Raw genomic sequence first — 23,346 nt, 5'->3', positions numbered from 1 at the left:
CAAAATATCTGTAACTTATCATAGACCAATATTTCAAATATATAAATAGCTCTTACAAATCAATAAGAAAATGATCATCAACCCACTGGAAAAATGGGCAAAATAAATGCATAGACAGGTTAGACAAAAAGAAAATCCCAAACTAGAGACTCTTAGAAAAAGGAAAGTTACTTGACATTTTGCATAATAGAGAAAATGAAAATTAATATTCTACATCCATACTGCTTTCACCTATCAAATTGGCAAAAATTCAAATGTTTGATGAAGCCTTATTTTGCCAAGGCTATATGAAAACATTCACATGCTGCTGGTGGGAAGTAAATTAGTACAATTGAAACAGAATCAAACAAAATTACAAATGTGTCTAATCTTTGATCCTACAATTTCACTTCTAAAAAATTATACTATAGATATATTTGCCTGTGTGAAAAATGACATCTGCAACATTATTCTTCACAGAAAAGGATTGGAAATAATCTAAATATTCAACAACTGAGGACTGATTAAATGAAATTATGCAGCTGAAGCTTTTTAGGAACAGATAAAGGAAGATATCCAAGTTACATTTTTAAGTGAAAGATCAAGATGTAGAACAGTGTGTCTTGTAAAGAAGGAACATGGAAAAAAAAGAATAATCCTATTTACTTCCGCAGACATTAAAAATGTCTCTGAGAGGCACCCAAAGAACTCATGATAGTGGGTAAGTGCTTTTGTTATTGTTTTATTTTGCTTAGTCCTTTGGGTTGTACCTGCGGAATGGGAGACTTGAGTAGGAGAGAGAGTTTTCATTTGATACATTGTTCTACCCTTTTGAAGTTTGAACCATAGATCAGGTACAAATTGTTTTAAAAACCCAATGCCTAGGGACCAGGGATGTGGCGCAGTGGTAGAGTGCTTGCCTAGCATGCATGAGGCACTGGTTGATCCCTGGTGCCACATAAAAATAAACAAATAAAATAAAGGTATTGTGTCCATCTACAACTAAAAAAATAAAAAATAAAAAAAATGCTTCATATGTATGTATGAATGAATGTACCTCAAAGTTTTAGGTTCTCTTTTCACAGGAAGTTGGAGGGGTGGTCCCAGAGGTTTATCCAATTAATCCTTTCCATTTTTTTTTTCAACGACCTTCATATCTCAATGTGGAATCCTATTACCACAACGACAGAACGCCAACTTTTAAAATCAAAGAGTTAGTACAGACAGGGCATCTGCAAAAGGCCTGGCACATGGTAATGTTAGCTATTATTTTTTTATTTTTATGTTCTGTTAGTGAAAAAAAAAATCGTCACACAGATCATCAGAGATAGTCACTGAGCCTTAAGATCCTCTTTGTTAATTCTTGTATGGTGCTTGTCAATGTCTGGACACACAGTAGATATTCCACCACCACACGATGATTGATGACCTCACTCAGTGGTCTTGTCAGTGACTAATAAAGGTAATATTCTGGTGGAGATCGATGGGGTTAGGGATAGTAGACATCAGCACGCACTGACTTGCCCTGTTGCGGGCCTGAGGATCTTCACCTTCCAAGAGAAGACTGTTCAGAAGGCAAAATTTAATTTCAAATCACAACCGAGGGAGGCGACACAGCATGATGGAAAGCTCAGGCAAGTTGGAGTGAGAAGACCTAGTTGGGATTCACAGAGCTGCTTCACAGATACTGGTAGCTCTTCTCCCAGCATCAATCCTCAACTGCTTTTCTCATAGTATCTGTCCTCCTTCCCACAAAAAGCTCCATACGCCTAACTGGACTTAAAAGCATTTTGAAACTACAAAGTATCATAGCCATGTGCAGCAGAATACTGGATGATTTCATGATCGTGTTTGCTCCCTCTGCATAAGTCGTAGAGGATTTGTGGCTGGTAAGGAGAGTGTTAAATTTACAGAGCAACCCAAGGAGAGACTGGCTTGCCATAAGGGGAGACCCAGGACTGATGGTAGGCACTTAACAGCATGTTCCAATTACAGCATTTAAATCTAATTGCATACTCTGTTAATCTCTGTCAGTGCGGCATCATTTAATATCATCACGGCAGCCTCTAATATCATGAGCAATGTGAGCCGAGCTGAGACTATTGAAAAAGTTCAGTCCCAGGTCTTCATATCCCCTTTAATTCTCTCTGTCAATTATGCCGCAGCCGAGAGTTCAAATAAAGGTCTTGAGATCCGGGCTTGGAGCTACCTTTTTGAAACGAAGCCTCCTATAAATATACAGATTATATCAGGAGCTTCCAATTTCTTGTTCTGGTTATTTTTGATGGGTTAGATGTAGTGACTAGTCCCTGGGGTATAACTTAACTATATAGGCTGATTTCAAGCAAATATTACAAATGCAATCTGTTCCATAGTTTATCATTCTGGAAATAATGTGATATCATGTGCACATGTATTTCCCCTCCACAATCCCTCTGGTGCATAATGAGGTTGGTGAGGGAAAAGACCACTTACTTAGCCCATTTCCTTGCACATAGTAAGCTTTTTTCTTTGCTTATTCCAATATAAACGACACTATATTAGCATGGAAGTTCTGGTCACAGACTTAGATTTTGAAAGGTAACTTCTAAGTATTAAAAAAAAATTAGAAATACTACTAACTCTATTCAAATCCTATATAGGATTCCATGAATGATCGGCTCAGTTAAGGTTTCTGTCAGTTGTATAGTTAGATGCCATTATTGACCCCTGTTCTATGTTTGAGGAGATCAAAGCACAAAGAAATCAAATGTTTTGTTTATGATCTCATAGCTGGGAAGCGGGGAGCAAGAATTTAAACCTAGGCAATGGGGATCCACAGTTTTCTCTCTAAGACTAACTCCATGTCCTCAGGAACTATTCTTCAAACCTTTCTGGGAACATAAGACTCACCAAAAGGAGTAACTGATGAGCCAAACCAGGCTTGTGTAACTGGATGTCAAGAGGTTGTTTAAAGAAGGCAAGAAAATGGGAGGTTTACCGACAGCAGGAAAAGGAGAGAACGGATAAGACATGAATCAAGTATGGAAGGACAGGATTTCCATGAGTGGAAAAGACAGGAAGAGGTCAAGTTGGGAGGAGGGCCTTTCATAGACCAAGAGACTGATCATGCTTGATTGGAAGTTAGTGGATGAGATATGTTAGAGAGCCCATTGAGCGGCACAGGCAGAGACCCCAAACCACATGATGGAAATAAGAAAGAAGTGAATTTCCTTTCAAAATTTTGTCTAGAGATACATGATCCTTGCCTGCCCAGTTTCATCTGCCATCCTCACATGAGGGCTAGGTACCAGGCTGGGTTCCTCCTTCTTGGGTAACACAATGGGACAGTATAGTGGCTAAGTCTCACTAATCACTTTCTGCCTGTTGGACCTTGACAAGGATATTTTCTCTCTCTGCTGAAGTTTTCTCATTTGACAAAAGGTGTGATACTGTTAGTGGTATAACTGAAAAATGTTTTGAACATTGCTTGGCACTCTTCCTGCCATGTGCCCCTGCCTTGATGTGTTGCCTTGCCACAGGGCCAAAGCAGTTGATGATTAGGGCCAACTGATTATCAACTAGAACCTCCAAAACCCTGTTTTTCTTTTCTTTTAAAGTTGATTATTTCAGGCATTTTGTTATAGAAATGGAAAGCTGATTGACATGGATTATTTACTTGAGATAAATGAGGGTTTTAATTTCCTCCACCTGGAATTACTACAGCTGATAGGGAGAACCAGCATAGATACTGCAGATAAAAACAAGACAGATTACCTCACATTGTAAAGAGCTTAGAGTAGGCCTCACTGTGAGTAGGTGGGATGGGAAACAGTGTGGGGTAAGTGATAACATATCACTCAACCTGTAAGGAGGTGAAGGCTTATCCTATGCCTGCCTTGCTTTCTCCATTCCTGAAGAGGAGATAAACTCAGATTTTGATCAAGAATATACTGTGGGCCATGGAACAGGCAAAGATGCTTGAGCATTCTATACAGCCTTTCTCTAAGAAACCCTATCCAAGATCATTTCAATCCTATTAAAATGCAACCACATCTCCTGTTTCATATCATTATGAATAATCATACGAGTTAAGTTGTATTCTAGTAACTGACAAAATGTTACATTTGTGTAGCTATTTAATTCAGTATTCATTCACTTTAATTTCCAGTTTTTCCTATTTTGGAGACACTGTACTTATTTTTATGCATGTAAGTCTTAGGCCCTGAGCTTTATAGGGCTGAATGTATGAAATGGGCTTGGCAGTGTTGGTTTTGGAGCAGATGATTTGGTCAAAACAAAATTTAAAAAATGGTTGAAGCAATGATTTTTGTTTATCACTGGTTTTCTTTTTGAAATTTGGCCCAGAACTTCTGTGGCTGGAATTTCTTATGCATGGGAGGGGAAAGGAGGTTACTTTTGATACTTCTTTGGGGATTGTCTTTACTCTTAGCTGATATGTTAAGATTGTCTTTGGCTTCCCCTTACTGTGGAGGTGAGATCCTACTTCCAAATTCATTACAGGATCAGGATAAAGCTCAATCAAGAAACCTGGTGGCGGGGAGGGAGGGGGAAGAAACCTGGAAATGGGTGCTGATACTCAGGTGGGGAAAATAGATTTTGGAAGTATCCCAAGTAGCTTAGTCCAGTTAGTTGGAAGGTGGAGGAATCTGTTCTACTAGTGGAAGAGACTTCAGTGGTTAGTGAGGGATTATGGGGAGGGGGATAGTTGGAGATCTAGCACTTTGGACCTTATCATCTATGTGATGCTGAGCAAATGATTTTACCTTTGAGAAACTCAATGGCTCCCTCCATAATAAGAATCTAATTGTTATTGTGATAAAAGTTCTATGAAATGCTCATTGTAGTGTTTGATATACAGATAAATAAACATATCAGGGGGAAGTAAAATAGTGTTGAGGCATCTCAAAGCTGGGAACAAAAGATGCTATTGCTTCATCTTCTAGAAGTCAAAGAAGTCAAAGAAACCCCTGCTATAATAATGCCCAGCACTGGCTGAATGTAGGCTTTGCATAGCACAGCCTCCAATAAAACTGTGGCAACCTTCTACCCTTGCCTAAAAATAAAGAAGAATGGGGCAAGGATGGGAAGTTACTCTAGAGACTAAGTTTCATGGGGACTGTTAAAGTTAGCCTTCTCTCTCCTACCTAATTGGGGCTCCTGCAGGAAGAGGGATCCAGTGGCTCATTTTCCTTAATGACTGTTTGCTAAGTTTAAGACACACTCCTAGGATCTAGAGGTTTGGAGGCAGAAATGATACAGAACCTTGGAAAGGAGAAAAGAGAACCTATTACCCTAGGTTCTTGAGGAACAATGGGAAATCCCACCTGCTTCCATAGGCCTAGAGTTCGGGAGGATGAATTTAATAACATTGGAGATCTTCAAGTAGAGACTAATGGGGATATTAGAGAATACAGGCTGGGGTCACACTGAAGATGTTTCCCAGTGTCTCAGGGATCATCTGCATAGGGCCAGAGCTAAAGCCATTAGCACCTACTATTCCAGGTGAGTACATGGGCCAAGCGTGGACAGGTAGTGAGATACAAACAATAAATGTCACTATATAAGTGTGTCCTCATATTCTGCTCTCCTACAGACTGCTCTGTCACCCACCAACTCCAATGTTAGCTCAAGACAGGGAAAGACAGAAGCAGCCCAGGAGTATGGAAATGAAGTGTCAGTGGTAGGAATGCACCTTCCTCTCCTGTTTCAGTGACCCTTGCAACTGCTTAATGGAGGATTCAGGGATGGCAGGTGACAATCTCTGCATGGCGTTGAAGGTTTGCCTGAGAGGAAATTGCTGTGCCAGTATGAATTCTTGGAATGACTAAGATACTGCTAAATGGCGATTTTATGATTTTAAGGTGACACCAACTCCAGTCTTCTACTAGCATGTGGTTGGTGCTGATGGTACTTGAAGAAAGCAGTTGCAGTTATTAGAAAAAAATGCAAAGTCTCACTTGGAATTTTCTTGAGTAAATGCTGTTTAGTTATAGGTATTTAGTAAGAAGTCATTAAATTTTACTTGTGATTTTATGATTGTTATTTTTGAACACCTAGTAATTGTCAGAAACTTTGTTACATACTCAGAATTCAGAAAGAGGGACAATTTCTGCTTTATTGAGCAGTTAACAAGTGGAGGTCATTAGCATATAAGCAAAAGATTATAAAAGAAGGGAAAATAATTTTGCAGAGTTAAGTAAGGGATTCTATAGGTACATAAACCAAAAGTGGGAAATTAAACCTGTGTGGTGGGTGCATGTGCACGCGCATAGCAGTATAAATATTTAAGGATGATCCTCTAGAGAGAAAAGTAATGATTTGAAGTATTGGCCAAGTTCTGTGGTATAAACACTCTTACCACAGCTATTAATAGGGTGCTACAAAATGAGGAGTTGAGAAGAAATGTGCTCAGTCAACTCTAGTGAACTACCTCTAGCTAACTCTGGCACGTCGGTGCATATGTGTGCGCACGCGCGTGCACGCCAGAGAAGGTTTTCTGAGAGTGGAGCCCTTGACCTGAATCTAAAAGGATGAGTAAAAATTTACCAGGCAGGAAAGGTTGGAGAGGTATCCTAGGCAGGAGGACAGCATAAGCAAAGGAAGGAGGTCTAAAACAGCATGGTTTATAAAGACATAAGGAGAGGAGCATCCAGAACACTTTATGGTGCTTACTGGTGGTCAGCATGCGCTCAATCATGTTCTTTTTTTGTGGTAAGTGACATATATGTAAACTTACATAAATTACTTTCATGTTTAAATCTATTCATTTTATTGATTCACCAATCATTTGTCAAACACAACAAGCATTTACGAGGGTCTACTTTGTATTTACTAGGAGCTAAATGTTTTAAGACGAGTCAAACATCATCCTTGTCCTGAACACACTCATAGTGCAGCTAAGGGCAGAACATTGACAGATATGTTTAACACAGCCTGGTGAGTGTACTAATTAAAATATGCATACATTATTGGAGATGGTGATAGGGTGAATGAGGGACCCTAAAGATCCTAGGACCTGTGCCTAAGTTCCTTTTTTTTTTCTCCATAGAGGCATTTTATATGTCTGTATGTTTTTGATCCCTAGAACAAGAATCCCAGGATTTTCCCTCCCGGGTGTCTTCATCTTGCTTCTTCATGGTCCATGATACCAGCTAAAATTGTCAGTACAATGGATCCGAACTGATGGAATGGGAGCAGATGATTCTGCCATTTTTCTAGGTTTTTGATTTGCATATCAAATCTGGGGCTGATCCCTCCACACTTATTTAACCTGTCTGTAAGGTTCACAGCAGTTTTTCCAGCTTTGTGATCATCAGTGATTTCAAATTTGCCAGTGTGACCATGTTTCCTCCTCACAGTTAGAAACCAGACCGTGGCTTTGGAGCACTCCCTGATAAGGAGCTGGCATTTGCCACTCTTTTCAGCATCATTGATGCTCTTGAAAGCATGAGCCAGGACATTCATGCACAGAAAGATGGCACCTATGTTATTTTAAACGGCAAAAAAAAGGACTTTGCAGGTGTGATTACATTAAGGACAGTGAAATGGATGGTTAACCTGGGTTGCCCAGGTGGGCTCTCAATGTAGTCACAATAGTCCATAAGAGGGAGAATCAAGAGGTAAGGAGAGAGGGAGAGAATATACTATGCTGCTGGCTTTGAAGATGGAGGAAGGAGCCACGAGCCAAGAAAGGTTGCAGACTCTCCCATCTGGAAAAGGCAAGAAAACAGATTTTCCCCTGAAGCCTCCAGAAGGACACCTTGATTTTAGCTCAGTGAAACTGATTTCCAACTTCTGACCTCCAGTCTGTCAGTCAACATATTTGTGTTGCTTAAAGCCCTTAAATTTATAGCAATTTATTACAGCAACTGTAGGAAACCCAACGAAGTTATTGACCCAAAGAGAGGCGGTGACAGGGAGTAAGAATCTTGATTTGTGAGTCAGATCACCTCTCACCATCGTGGTCTATCTCTTCACAGTTCTATAATTTTGGGCATCCTACTGACTCTCATCTTCATCTTTGCCGTGAGATAATTTTACCTGCTTCATGGATTTAGAGTGTAGAACTTTGAAATTATATACCTACTGTACTGATTATGTCATGAGCCACCTTTAAATGTTAGCTATATTTGCCTTTTAGACTATTATTAAATTTCTTCCCCATCTCTGCGCCCTGATCCAGAGACCCGTCTCTCCTGGTGGTGAGTATAGCTGAATGTGTTGAGGACTAACTAGATTTCTGTGGTCTGAGGTGGATAAGTAGCTGCCATTTCCATTTTTATTTTTATGGGCAAATATGATCTCGGTTGGAAAAACCCCACTCCTTGATGAGTTTCGGAGCTGTAGATTTTATTTCTAAATTCTGTCTCTTGACAATAAACTATCACATTTGATCAAGCCAATAAAAGGGTTAAGAGCTTTGTGTCTTTCCCACTTCCCTGCCCCCCTACACCCCCCCAATAAAATCCTCTTTTGTACACCCTCTCTTAGGCCGGGTGTTATTCTCTGTGCCACGATTTGGAGTCGGCCTGTCTGTCCCTTCCTGAGCAGGAGCAGCTGAACAGCTGTGAAAACAATGGAGGAGCCTAGGAGCTGTGATTAGTGGGGGACGCTGGGGCAGTCTGGGAGCCACCAGGCCCGTTTCCCATGTCAGAGCACAGTCAGGGGAATCTGGGTATCACATGGCCTTCCAGCCTCTGTGGGCCTGCTCCCCGGCTGGGGCTCCCACCACTCACCCTACTGCTGCTCCCTTCAGAAACAGGTTTTTGTTTTCTTTCTCTTCTTCCTTCCAAGTCCTTGGGACCATTGCATAAACATAGTGTTGCTAGGCAGCCTTAAAGCCTCCTTTCATCCTGGATCCCAGGAAATTCAGTCCAGGCAGATTCAGGGGAGTGTACTTACAGCTGGCGTTGTCCAGCGGGCCAGCTCTCTCTCCTCTTTGGCTCCAGGATTCCCCACCAGAAATTCCCAGCCTCTGTCTCGTGCATTGATTTGCTACATGCAGATAATATTTAGGCAGGTTTAGAAATCCCTCTTTGCTCTTTTCAGGTCCCTCCCTCTGGGTGCAATGAATACAAAACACCTCACTTAATCATAACCTTTTGCAAATCAATCGTACTGGAAAGCAAAGAATTTTGCTTAGTGCTCCCCAGAAATACTCAGTGACCTCCTGACTATGCTCTCAATTTCACCCATGTTTTTCTCTTGGACCAGAGCTCACCTGTGATGGGTTTTTAAAATTATTTTTTAAAGAATACTCAGGTTTTTTTGTATATTTGTGGAAGTGTGCACAGATAACCAGAATTCAATTTTATGTATTTATTTGATAAAAATATTCACTTATTTTTAATTGACAAGTAATGCTTGTGCGTTTTGGGGGGCACAGTAATGAACCTAATGAACATAACTCATCCCTTCCCTCACTAACCATCTCTGGTGGTCACTTAAAAATTTTTCTCCTGCCACGCCTTCCAAGTGTTTACTCTCTCCAGGATTTTTTCCCTTTGACAGCGTGATGGTGACAGCTTTTTGTGGGCCCTCTTTTTTCCTTGCTGGTCCTAGCTAGTTGACAGCGGTGTCATGTTTGTCTCTGCCTCCAGTGGCAGGAGCACTGAGAAGGGTGTGTGTGCTCCTGCGAGCCTTTGTAGGGTGAAGAAATGACATCACATCACGGGAATGCACTTACTCCTTATTTGTGTTTTTCTCCTCTTTGAAACATCATTAAAAAAAAAATCTGGCTACCATCCTGATTTAGGACTGATATTTTCTCCTCTTGACTGAGTTATCACTGTAATTACACTTAGTTCCCATTTGATCAAAAAAACTACATATATTAAAATGTTGATCGATACTATATTAAATATAAAAATATAATTTTATTGAAAAGGCCTCTCAATGAGATGAATGAGATTTTGTCATGTAGTTTGTGTAGCTATGAATAAATAAAAAAATAAATAAACAACAACTAAATGCCACTTATTTGCAAAATGACAAGAGGCTTTTACATTACTTCCATTCCAATTTCCTGTTTTTAATAATATTTTACATTATGGAAATTTTGAAATTTTGAAATATACAGGAGGTAGAGAGAATAGTACATTGCAATTATCATTTTCTTCTTTTTATGGCGGTCTATGCATTGCATTATTATATAGCTGCACATGAACTGTCCAGTATATGTAATTTTTTGGTAGTCAACTTGTATTGATAGTGATAGAAGCATCTATCCTTATTTGACATTTTTAATTGTTATACACAACAGACTTTTATTAGACTGTTGGAATGTTGATTATATGACTATAAGTATGACTACATGTGTGTAGCCAGTATGGCCATACTTCTTCTTGCGGGTCATGGTAGATCAATCAGAGATTTGTTTTCTGCCAAGGTTTGGCATAGTTTGAATTCCTTCTTAATATGGAGCTACAGAAAATCAATATTAAACAACTAGAATGGGCATTGAAGCTGAAATTAACTTTACTTTTATAAAAATTATGCCAATATATATATTTCTTATATATATTTTTAATTTGTTTAAATTAGTTATACATGACAGTAGAATGCATTTATGCACTTTGATATATCATATCATATATAGATGGGATATAATTTCTCATTTTTCTGAGTGTACATGGTGCAGAGTCATATTGGTCATGTAGTCACATATATACATATAGTAATAATGTCTGTTTCATTCTACTATCTTTCCTATCCCCACATCCCCTCCCTTTCCCTCCCATCACTTCCCTCTACCTAATCTAAGGTAACGCTATAGTTCCCTAATGCTCCCTGCCTTATTGTGAATTAGCATCCACATATTAGGGAAAACATTCAGCCTTTGGTTTTGTTGGATTGGCTTATTTCATTTAGTGTGATATTCTCCAACTCTAACTGTTTACTGGCAAATTCCATAATTTTACTCTTCTTTAAAGCTGAGTAATATTCCATTGAGTATACATACCACATTTTCTTTATCCATTAAAAATATTTTTAAAACAGTAATGTCTTTCTTATTTTTTTGCCAATATGGTACATGCTAATATATCAATCAGTAGTAAAAAGTTCATAGAAAAAAGTAAAATCTCATTCAGAGAGTGTTGAGAGTTTCAGAGAGTGTTGTTTTGTGCACTTTCTTTGCCAACAGAAACAGAGATAAGTACATACACCCACGTCTCCATATCCACAGGTTTGGTGTCTGCAGTTTCAACCAACCTCAGGTTGAAAATACTTAAAAAGGAATTTTGACCTTTTCCCCCCAAGCATTATTCCCTAAACAAATATAGCATAACAACTATTTACATAGATTTTATATTGTATTATAAGTAATCTAGAGATGATTCAAAGTATACAGGAAGACATGTGTAGGTGAATACTATGTGAATACTATGTCATTTTACACAAGGGGCTTGAGCATTCTGGATTTTGCTATCTATGGGAGGTTCTGGAATCATCTCCTGCAGTTACTGAGGAACAACCATAATTGTATACAAATGGGATTTTTGTGTACAGACCACTTAGAATAAAATGTCTACAGTACTTATTTTTTCTTGAATCTAATGGAAGATAACATCAGAAGGGATTGCTGAACCTAAGACCGTTCTTTACAAGAAGAGATATTTATTCTTAAAAGGTACTTCAAAAGTTAAGTAAAACATGAAATACAATAAAGGATGAGTGAAAAAGTACATGCTTCAAAGTGGCCAGTATTTGTTAGTATCTTTTTTAAAAATATGAGAATATCAGGCAATCCATGCTTCCATCCTCTCCTCATATTTCCAATCTTTCCTTAATAAAATCATTTTGCCTTGTTGCAATCCATACGATTTATATTATATTCTACATCCACCATCTCCACAGTTGTTTAAGCTTACTTCAACATTTGCGTCCATGGGGTGCTCCCTAGCAGCTTTTTGACATGGCTTTTCCATTGAAGAGCTCTTTTATTTTGAAGCATTCATGGCTTGCTGTATTTTGTTAGCAATCAGGTACCTTTCTCAATAAAGGCTTATAGGTTTTAAATGTGCTTGAGAAGGTTCTCAAGAATGCTCTCATCTTTATACTTGAAGGAAAGATAATTAAATTGTACTTTTGATTCCATGATCCAGACAGCAGCAAATGGGTGGTACTGTTGCTCTGATGACCCACGACGAGTGGTCCACCTAAGCCTCCAGTCTTTCGATATTCCTTGCCATCCTGCCCAGGGTTTGAAGGGGACGAACCTTTTGCTTTCAATGAGCATTGGCTGCTCTAGGAGGCCCCCTTCCTGTTCTCCTTGTCACTCCCATCTCTCTCTAGTCCTTTGCTGCTCTTGGCCCAGGCAAGTATTTTTCCTCTCTTCACTTTGTGGATCACAAGGTTCTGTTCTTAGTCTATCCACTGTGAGATTTGATTTCTCTAGCATTTGCTCTAGAAAGATCTTGTTTCCTCACAACATTTCCTCTTTCCTACTCACAAGGAAAACTCATTCTGCCCTTGGCACCTCTGAAAGTTGAAGTCAATCATTTCTGTAAGCTTTCCCACAGGTTTTTCTACTTATATCATACAACTGACACTAGGATTGCTGTATGTGTGTATACACATGGATGTATAACCAATGTGATCCTGCAATCTGTACCCGTGGAAAAATGAGAATTCATACCCTATTTGAATCAAATGTATGATATGTCAAGATCATTGTATTGTCTTGAGCAACTCATATTAAAAAAAAAGATTTTCCTCATCCTTTCTCTCTTTAGTCCAGTGTTTTCTCGCTTTCATAATGGACTGGTTTGACTCGAGCAATTCTTTACTGCATCTAAAATGGGCTGTTTATCAGAAATCTGTTCCCCATGGCTCTGAAATGCATGGGTGATTCAAAATCATAATGGACTAGTGATGTCCAGCTTGGTTTCTACCGAGGTCTATTGCCCATAAAATTAAACAGCAGAGGCCACAATAATGACCCTCTTATTAGCATGATACAGATTAAAAATATTTTCTTCCTATATAATTTTGGGTAGTACCTGCTTTGTGATTTAAAAGGGGGAAGACAGAGGAACAGTTATGGTGCAAGTTTTCCTTGAATTGGATGACAGGAGAGTGAAGGTGTTCTAAATCTGTTAGATCTAAATCAGGGAAGACTGGGTGAAAGATTAGCATTAGAAGGAACACTTGAAGCTGAGGGTTTGTCAGGAAGTCAAGGCTTTGGGCAGAGAACACAGACTGCAAAGAAGCATGGCGAGGAAGAGTATGGTGGGCGAGAAAGGGGGGACCAGCAGTCACTCCCTCAGGCCTGGAAGGAAGAGGGCTGGAATCTGTGGCTGGCGAGGTGAGCAGAGCCTCCTACACCATATAATAGAGTTTTGATATTGTTGTGTAGTGAGGGAAAGGCAGGGAATAATTTTGAGAGGGGAATTTGATATAATCAGATTTACATGTCAGGGAGGTCCCTCTGGCAGGAGTGGGGGCCGTTGTCAGAAGGTGAGCCTGGAGGTGGTGAGACAAAAGGCCACTGTTAGAGTCCAGGTGAGAGATGGCAGGTGTGCAGGTGAGAGGTAATGGGCATGACGTGGGCCTGACTGACCAGGAAAGCAGTGGATATAGGGGTGAAGAGGAGGCCACTGTTAGATTTCTTAGACGATCTTGAGGAGAGAATGGGAGCTGACAGAGGCAGGATCAGCAGCAGGTCTAGACCCATCTGACCTGTGTGCAATATGTGTCCCTCATTGACCACATGACCATGGAGGGTCACCAAACACCCTTTCCCTTAATCTCTTCATTAGTATACAGAGGAAAAAATGCTCAACCCAAGATTGTTGTAAATAAAGCAGGTAAAGCCCTGGGGGTGCATTAGCTCTACCCATCTCCACCCTCCTTGCCATTTAAGATTCCTTGTCCCTGGGAACTATTAAATTGGAATGAAAATTCTGTACTCTGGGCTACCCTAGCACCCAGCTTGTATTACTAAGTGGTTCAGCCTGTGAGTCAGAAACATAAAATCAATCCAACTCTTGCTGAATAAATTTTGCATGACACATCTTCTTAGTCACAGGACGAATAGACACTTCCAACAGGCTCTGTTTGTAGTTTCTCAGGGCTGGAATCCATGGGAGGGTGAAGTGTGGTGGAAGTATTGCTACCATTACCAGTCCTGATGTTGCAGCTATCCTAAATTGAGGACCTAATATGTGCCATGCACTGTTTACCAAATATTTCCACTATGTGACATCACAGTAAACTTATGTAGTAGAAATTGTTAATGTATTTTACAGACCAGGGTACGGAAGCTGAAATACTGTAAATAACTTGCCCAATGTCATGAGACTAGAAAATGAACTCTAGAGGGAACTGGGCCATTAGCTTTTGCTAAACCATGCCAGAAGGTAGTGGCTTCAAATAACTACCCCCTCCCTTTTTTTTATGATTCCTGAGTGTAATGGATAGCTGAATGTTTCTGATGATCTAGGTCAGGCTCGGTTGATATCAACTACTCTTGCTTCTGAATCCAAATGTCAGCTGTAGGACTGGCTGTAGGTGGCTAGCCTTGAATGGTCTCATTGGCTGTTGACCTGCTATCAGCTGGAGCCATGGGAGTGACTGGGCCTTGGTGCAGACAGGCCAGCCTAGGATAGTGCATGGCAAACAGGGAGCATTCCAAGACCAAAGCAGCTGTGAGCAGATACTTGAGGCCCAGTCTCCAAATGTTGCTTCTGCTACATGATTTGGCCAAAGTGATACATACCCAATACAGGTATGGATAATGGAGAAGTAGATTCTACCTCTTGGTGGAAAAAGTACAAAGAATTGTAGCCATTCTTATTATTTACCACCCAAGACAATCTGAATACCATAAACATTTTGTAATAAAGTGCAACCATTTAAATTGAATTAATTCAGTGAAGTGAAAAAGTTGCTATTTTGTCTTTATTTTTACTGATTTTGTTATGGGACAATGAAAGCCTTCCATTGGTCTAAGTAGCAGCATGTAGATCCACTAATCTAATATACTCTCTTTCACGGTTGGAAATGCCCTCTGCAGCATTTTTGACATGTGGTTTTCAACTCACTGTCTGCATTACTTTTTTGTGACAGGGAGCTCACTCTTACCTGAACTAGATCACTGCATTCTTGGACAACCAAACCAAAGAATTTTCTTTATGATAATGAACTAAATTTTTTCTCTGGGTGACTTTACTCATTAATGGAAGTTCATCATTTGGTGCTCAACCAGAAGGAGTTGAATGCACTAAACTCTTTGAAAATAGCCAGGATGATTTCCTTGAGTTGTCGTCTGCCCTAGTCACTTTAGTCTTCTCTTGAATAGCGTCGGCCTCAAGCACTGACTGCTTTTCTACTCTAAGGCTCCATTCAGTTTGTCACGTCCACCTTCATCAGGTATAGAACTCCGTCTGTCTAAGTCTCCAGCCTGGCCTGGTGAATGTGGGAGATTAGATTAGATGGTCTCTCTCTCTTTTTTTTTTCTTTTACATGTGCTTCTTCTTTTAAGGAGGTTTAAGATGATATTAGCATTTATAAAGAATCTTATCAATCTGTTGACTCGAGGTATAAGTTTAAGCCTTAATTTCAGTATGAATAAAATGGGAGCACTATAGAACTATTTTAAAGGGTCAAATCCCAATAGAACATCAATAGTGTTTAAAAAATATCTAGTATGGCTAGGCCCCATGACAGGTGCTAAGAATTTAAAGAAGAAAAAAACAATTTCTATTCTCAAGGAAGTTAAAGTCCATAAAGTAAAACAAACATGGAAAAACAATAAAAAACAAGATTTTCAGGGTTTGTTTTTTGGTAGTGGCATGTACCAAGTGAGTTGGGAAATAGGAAAAGGAGCATCAATGCCTGCTAGGGCTCCAGGAAAACTTTTAGAGAAACCCAGAATCAGGAGACTGTGTAGGTTTGGCCAGGTGAACTTTTCTTCTCTATGTCTGGGGAGGTCATATGTCATGGAGATTAAAGAACACAAGCTTTGGAACCACACCAATATGGATTATAGTCGTAAAACCTCTCTATCACATCTTCCCTCCTTGAGGACATTATTGTTCCCTTCTCAATGCTGTAAGGATTAAATGAGATAAAATGTAGAAAATTCTTAGCATAATTCTAGTATAGAGTGTGGGTAATTACTCTTTTTTCAAATGCCGGAAATTGGCTGAAGTGCCAACACTCTGAGTCTGATCCAAGAATCTTTAACTCCCTTCACCTTGGCCTCTGCTCAAGGCAATGCAAAGCCTACCCAGAATGCTTCCTTTTCTTATTAGGGTTGTAAGAAAAGGCTTAGGGAAGAACACATGTGTGAACTCAGAGCATTAGAAGAGCAGTTAGAAGAGCCAATATTCACAGGAGCAGGCAATCAGGTTTACATTTCTGTTCTGAAATCTAATCACTGAAAACCCAATATTTAAAAAATATTTGAAAAAACTGAAAATAACCACAAACTTGAAAAAAAATCACAAAACAAGAACAATAAAAAGGATAGGCACATGCCCTTTACCCAGATTCCCCTATAGCTAACATTTTACCCCATTTCCTTTATCATTTTCTCTCTTTTTGCCTCCTGTGCATGTGCATGCATGTGAATAAACGCTCGTGCACACAAGTATACCATTTGGAAGTAAGTTGCATCTGTTAAAAACTTAACCCTAAATATTAGGTTGACTATTTGCCAGGAATAATGCTGTTTCCTTACATAAATCATAATATGGCTATCAACTTCAATAAGTGGTGAAAAATACTTTGATATAGTCTACCATTCCAATTTTTTCAATTGACCCAATAATGTCGTTTATATCATTTTTTTAATCCTCCATTATTGGATCCAGTCTAAGGTCACATTGCATTTACTGCCATGTATCTTTAATCTCTTTACATCTGAAACATTTCCATAGGCTTTCTTTGCCTTTTATGATAATTGGCATTTTAAAAAAATGCAGTCTCCCCACTACCCTTCTAGTAGAAAGTACCTATTTTTGAGAAAGGGCTGATCTTTATATTTCCTTGAAATTAATTTCAAATTATGCATTCAGGGGAGAAACCTACAAAAGTGATAGAGTATCCTTCTCAGGGCATTACATTTCAAAGTACATCCTGTCCATCTTCACCTCATTGCTGAAGTTTAATCACTTAGTTAAGGTGATGTCTAATTTCTCTGCTGTAGAGTTAGTATTTCTCTCTTTCTTTTGCTAATTAACAAAATGTGGGAAGATATTTTCAAGACTGTGAAAGAGTCTTTATTAAAATTTCCCCACTGCCTTTAATTAATTGCATTTACAAATCATCCCATACTTGGTCAGTGGGAACCCTTTCAAGCTGGCTCCTATGTACTTGTAACATACTCCCAAACATTTTTTGAGCACCTTCTTACTTCCTTTTTGTAAATATATATATATATATATATATATATATATATATATATATATATATATATATATATATATAATGGTGAAATGCATTACAAGTCTTATTACATATATAGAGCTCAATTTTTCATATTTCTAGTTGTATACCTAGTATATTCACACCAATTCATGTTCTCATACATGTACTTTGGATAAATAATGATCATCACATTGAACCATCATTAATTACCCCATGCTTCCTCCCTTCCCCTGCCACCCCTCTGCCCTATCTAGAGTTTGCCTATTCATCCCATGCTCCCCTTCCCTATCCCACTCTGAATCAGCCTCCTTATATCAAAGAAAACATTGGGCATTTGTTTTTTTTTTTGAAGGGATTGGCTAACTTCACTTAGCATTATCTTCTCTAACTCCATCCATTTACCTGCAAATGCCATGATTTTATTCTCTTTTATTGCTGAGTAATATTCAATTGTGTATATATGCCACATTTTTAAATCCATTTATCTATTGAAGGGCATCTAAGTTGGTTTCACAATTTAGCTCTTGTGAATTGTGCTGCTATAAACATTGATGTGACTGTGTCCCTGTAGTATGCTGTTTTTAAGTCCTTTGGATATAGACCCAGGAGAGGGATTGCTGGTTCAAATGGTGGTTCTAACACGACACATTTTTCTAGGCTCATATTGTGCACATCTGGCTCCAGCGTTGAAATCCACCATTTCTCTCTGGTGCCCTGTTTCCTTTGAGTGGGGAATGGCATTAGAGACCAAAATCTGAGAGCTGAGTACTCATTGCTACAGGGCTGTTTCTTCTGCTAGGTCCTTTCAGAAGACTGCACTAGGAACGTATGGATACACATTTATATAACAATCCTGAATGTTGATGACCTCTGAGCTCTACTCAGAGGACTGTCACTCCATTTCATTTTCTTGTCCTTTCTGTTCCCTCAACCCTGCAGGTCACCAACTTCATTGTTTTCTGGCTTATTGTCTCTTTCTTCTTTTATTTTATGTCTGGGGAGGGGATAAACAGAAGTAGAGACTTACATGTTTATCTGTAATGTGGCATTTTGCTTTTGCCCTTAATAATATCTCCTTGGAAATCACTCCATGTCATTATATAGAGGTTGCCATTCTTTAATACAGCAGCATACTACTGCATCATGTGCCTATATACTATAGTTTATTCTACCAATTTCTTATTATTGAACATTTAGGTAGTTTTCAATGTTTTATAAGTCAAAATGATGCTGCATTGAAAAGCTATGAATATGTCCTTTCATATATTGAGAAATGCAGATGCAGGATAAATTCTTGGAATCATATTGCTGAGTAAAAGGGTAAATACAATGTGCAATTTAAATATATATAAAGCCAAATTATCCTCCACAGGGCTTCTGCCCTTTTGCATTCCCACTAGTAAGAGAATCCCTTGGAAACCTAACATTGTGACTTTTATTCCCATAAGCTGATAAATTACAAGGGATTCAGGAACCAAGACAAAGTGAAATGAAGATCAAGTGTTATATGTGAATGGGAGAAAGGATACCTATACCAAAATCAATTCACAAAAAGCCTGTCTTGAGTCTTGGGCACCATCTGCATAAGGACATTTAATTTTTCTCAGAAGCGCTGAGCATCTCCTGTAGGCATCTCAGTAAGATGCCTAGCACATTGTATGTGATCTATAGACATGGCTTCTTTAAATGAATGGAAGAATCAACTTGCAAAAACCTGGCATTGCTCATGGGAATAAACAAACTTTGCTGGGAAATTACTTTGAAAGGACAAGTCTCACCTTCTTTCTCCCCTGTCCTGACAGACAGACACTTCCTTTTAACGTCCGTTCCTGGGCACTGAGCAGTTTAAAATTTCCAGAGACGAAAACATGTAAACAGTCCTTGCCTTTGGAGATGAGGCTGTACAGAGGCCTATTGTCTTCAGGGACACTGAGTGCTCTGTGGTGAGAGGGGAGTATCCTCAACTGAAGCTTGGTCTCTTTAGCCTCAACATTGCTTTTTTTCTTTCTGGAATGAAATATTCTACCAGTTCCCTCAGAGTGGCATTGTGCAGTAGCCGGGTCAGGGGTGCTGAGACACAGACTGGGAAATGATCTTTGCACAGGCAACCCAATAAGTCAAAAGCAGCATTAGAGGACATGGCCAGGACTGGATCTCTGAATGGATGCTTTGTGCAAAAATTGGTGGCAGAGGCTGGAGAAGCACCTTCCTCTTGCCACTCACCTGGAGCTGGAACAAAGCAGCCTTTCAGGTCTTGGGATCCATGACAAATACTGTGCAGGTGATCAACCTGCTTTCCTGCCCTGCAGTGGCCCAGGGATTACATTTCTTCCTGGCATTTCTTGTGGGTTGCCACTAGGGCCCGTTCTCCCTCCAGGATTGTAGGGGTGAGAGTGACAACAGCAGAACTAGCCCAGGAAGAGATGGGGGCACCTGTTATGAGGACAGATGGATTACTGGAACTCTGAGGACCATTTCTTCTGAGTCACAGCATAGTAGGCACAATTAATCTTGATTTCTGCTGACTCTCCACATGATCTGAATGAGCAAGCACTCTTTGCCCTGCCCTCTGCATTTATGAAATTTCTTTTCTATTTTGATCTCCATCATGGTCTTGGGAGGTCCGTAGGACAGCTTTTACCCAAGAAAAAATAGAGACATGGTGAGCTGAAGTGGATTCAGGATGGTAGGGCCTTCTGATTCTCAATTCAGAGTTTTATCTTGGACACACTAATGCATGGCATCGTGGGATTTAATGTGATGATGAGGGTGAAATAATATACCACAATATTACTTTTGATCTTGATGTGAGCACTCAAAAGACTTCAAAGGACAGGTGCTATTTTTCCTCTCAAAAACTCACGTGTGAGACAATGCAAGAAGGTTTGAAGGAGAAATGATTGGGTCACAGCCTTAACCCAATCAGTGAATTGATCCCTGATGGGATTAACTGAGTGGTGACTGGAGGCAGATGGAGTGTGGCCGTTCATTAGGGGCATGGCTATATTTTGTATCTGAGAGTGGAATCTCTTTCTCTTTGCTTCTGATCACAGTGTAAGCTGCTTCCCTCTGTCACACTCTTCTGCCATGCTGTTCCTCCTCACCTTGAGCCCCAAGGAATGGAGCCTGCTGTCTATGGATTGAGAACTCTGAGACCCTGAGCTCTCTCACATAAACTTTTCCTCCTTTAAAATTGTTCTGGTCAGATCTTTTAGTCACAGCCGTGGAAAAGCTGACTACAGCAATAATAAATGGCCTGAGTCTCTATACTGAGTTTGAGTTCCACACAGGAGGGCTTGTTAATAGTTTTATGTGTCAGAGTTGAAAATAAAAATTGTGCAACACCTGGATAAAAACATACATAATTCTGTTTGTACTTATAAATTCAGGGAGAGAGGCCAGCATTTGGTTCTGGGACATAGCAAGGGTTCAACCAGAGGTAAAAAAAAGGATGGATTTCCTTTTTCTATGACTGAGACAGGATTAGATTGTGTTTGGGCCTTCTTTTCTTGGGTGGCAAAGGTCCATGACTGATGTATATGAAGCACCAAGTTTTGGGAGATGTCTGTGAGAGGATTGTGAGGTCTGTTGCTAACAGAGGCATTTGGAGCAGTCTAAGTTAGCTGAGCCTGTGTTGAACAGAGAGGACTGCTGATAGAGTATCTCTCAGCCTACTTGGAGCATCATCACCTGCTGATGATGGGGACCAGTTTCTCCAGTACCAATAGGCACAGAATAGGTAAGTGTAAAAATGGTGACAACACGAAGTTACCCCTCATTTTTGGGATACCATGTGAACCTTTAAGATTGTTTTCAAAACCCTAAAAAGGAAAGAAATCCCCTTTAAAAGAGACTGAAATTGAATCCTCCCTGTCCTTAGCAAGTGGGACTCAGAGCCAAATTTAATAATTCTCTTAAAGAAAATGAAACAATTCACCCATTCATTCATTCAGCTATATTTATTGAGTTGTTACACTGAATCAGTATGATTTCAAAGAATGGCAGTATATTCTTCTCTGGACATCTTAAAATTTAATTAAAGTAGATTAATTTGATACTTAGCTGCTGTGATGATTCTCTTTTTTTTGTTGTGTTTCCTCTTCATGAATCATTACTGCAGTGTTTGCACAAATTCTACTCTTTCTTCAAAATGTGGCTCAAATACTTTTTGTTTTTAGATAGTCCCTTCCCCCATCTCACCCATAAATTAAGATCTTTCTGAGTCTTGTTTCAGAGTGGGCCATGTTTGTTTGCAGGTCTGAGCATTTCTGAGAATGTTGAGACAACTTCAGAGTCAGGTCTGAGAGACTTTGATTTATGAAAATACTCAGGATCCTTCTGTGAAAGAAATCTTGATGTTTCCACTGTGGGATCCAAGCTGACATATCTGAGAACCAGTAGAGTGACCTAGGGTTCTAGAAAGGGGATAGTGAGCTCCTAAGAAAAAATCTTATGCCTTGGCTGCCATTTGGGCTTATCTCCTAATCGGCCTTAAGATTTTTAGAAGGGTGGGTTTTAGGGAGCACAGAGTTGCCCACATAAACAAAAACAGAAAAAAAAAACTGTTTTGTTAAAATCTTTGCAAACCTTGGAGTAAAAGTCACACATTTTGTGCCCCTTTCCCCATTCTTGAAAATGTACATAAAAGGCAAAGAGATATTCTTCTCCATTTGGCCATGATATTGCCAATTTTTTTTTTGAAGTGTTGGCATATTGAAGCCTTGGGTCATTGAAGGTGAGACTTTTTAGAGCAGAGGTCAAGCAACCATGGAACTGTGGAAAAAAATGAAGATGAATGCTGTTTGGTTAAGAAAGGAAGAGATTTGTGAGAGTCAGAAATCACATTGGACAGGTTGCTGTTTACCTTAAACACAAGTTCCTTAATATTTAACTTCTCAGTATAAAATGATTTTTGAAAATAATGTGCTTATAAGAACTCAAACTGTGATAACTTCCAACCTGGGACTGCTGTGACTTGCTTATGGTCTCAAGGACTTTTTGCTGACTGCTAACCTCCTCTCTACCAACCTAATCATGTATAGCTTAATATGTGAACAGATACCTAGCACCAATGTAAATGCATTCAAACAACTTGTTATTTTGAGTGAATCTCTGCCTGTGGAAGTCTAGGAGTTAGTGGAGGAGAAGCCTTGAAGATGAGTGAAGGTCCTATGTGAGTTCAGTGGGGATGAAACACCACAGCATTTTTGATAATTCATCTTAACATGACCCCAAAGCAGAAAGAGTGGGCAGAGGAGCGATAAAGATATCAGGGCCAATTAAAAAAAATTGTTCAAAACAAGTTACTTCACTCTCCCCTTTGTTTCTCTTTCTCTCTCTTTTCACTCTGGAAATCCAGTCTCTTTACCCTTAGTGGAAAACTTACTAGGTTTCTAATTGAACCTGTGTCTCCTAATTTGCAAATTTATTCTGTACTCAAAAAAAAATCTTTGAGTTTATTTAAACCTATTTTATAATTTTTTAGTGATAGAACTTTGGTTGGGGCTTGGTTGGGTGCCATAGAGGAACAGTGGACACCAGGATGTCCTGTGTCCAGGTACAGATCTCAGCATGAGTGGACTTGTCCAAGAGTGAGATTCTGCCTGTGAAAGTCTAGAAGTTACTTGGAAGAGAACTCTTGGCCATGAATGAAAGTCCTTTGCCACAACACTTTTGATATTTCAGGTTAAAGTGACCCAAAAATTAGAAAATGTGGGTGAAGGGGGGATAGAGACAAGGCTAATGAGGGCAATAGGGAAAGATTAAGGATAACCTAACAGCAAGTCCAAAGCAGCTTGAAGAAATCAATTTTGAAGACTGAGACTAGGTAGTGTGTTAAAAAAAAATAATTCTGGAGACTGGCAGATAACTTCTTGGAGATCAGTAAACTTGAAAGAGGGAAAGCTGAGAACTTCACCTATTTCTTAATATTTCTGGGGCTATTTCTGACCAAGGATATGCCCTGTCTAGGAAACAGCTGCTTTTTCTCCC

The 23,346-nt window shown here is 39.4% G+C and overlaps 1 pseudogene; it reads right to left on the bottom strand.

Annotated features, from left to right (window-relative positions):
- Window positions 1-7,049: 7,049 nt before the first annotated feature.
- Window positions 7,050-7,446, bottom strand: LOC101954350 (small ribosomal subunit protein uS8 pseudogene; annotated as a pseudogene).
- Window positions 7,447-23,346: the final 15,900 nt, after the last annotated feature.

The sequence above is a fragment of the Ictidomys tridecemlineatus genome, chromosome 11 (genome assembly GCF_052094955.1).
Source record: "Ictidomys tridecemlineatus isolate mIctTri1 chromosome 11, mIctTri1.hap1, whole genome shotgun sequence".
NCBI lineage: Eukaryota > Metazoa > Chordata > Mammalia > Rodentia > Sciuridae > Ictidomys > Ictidomys tridecemlineatus.
Note: the sequence above shows the minus strand (reverse complement) of the source record. Positions and strands in the feature narration are given on the sequence as shown.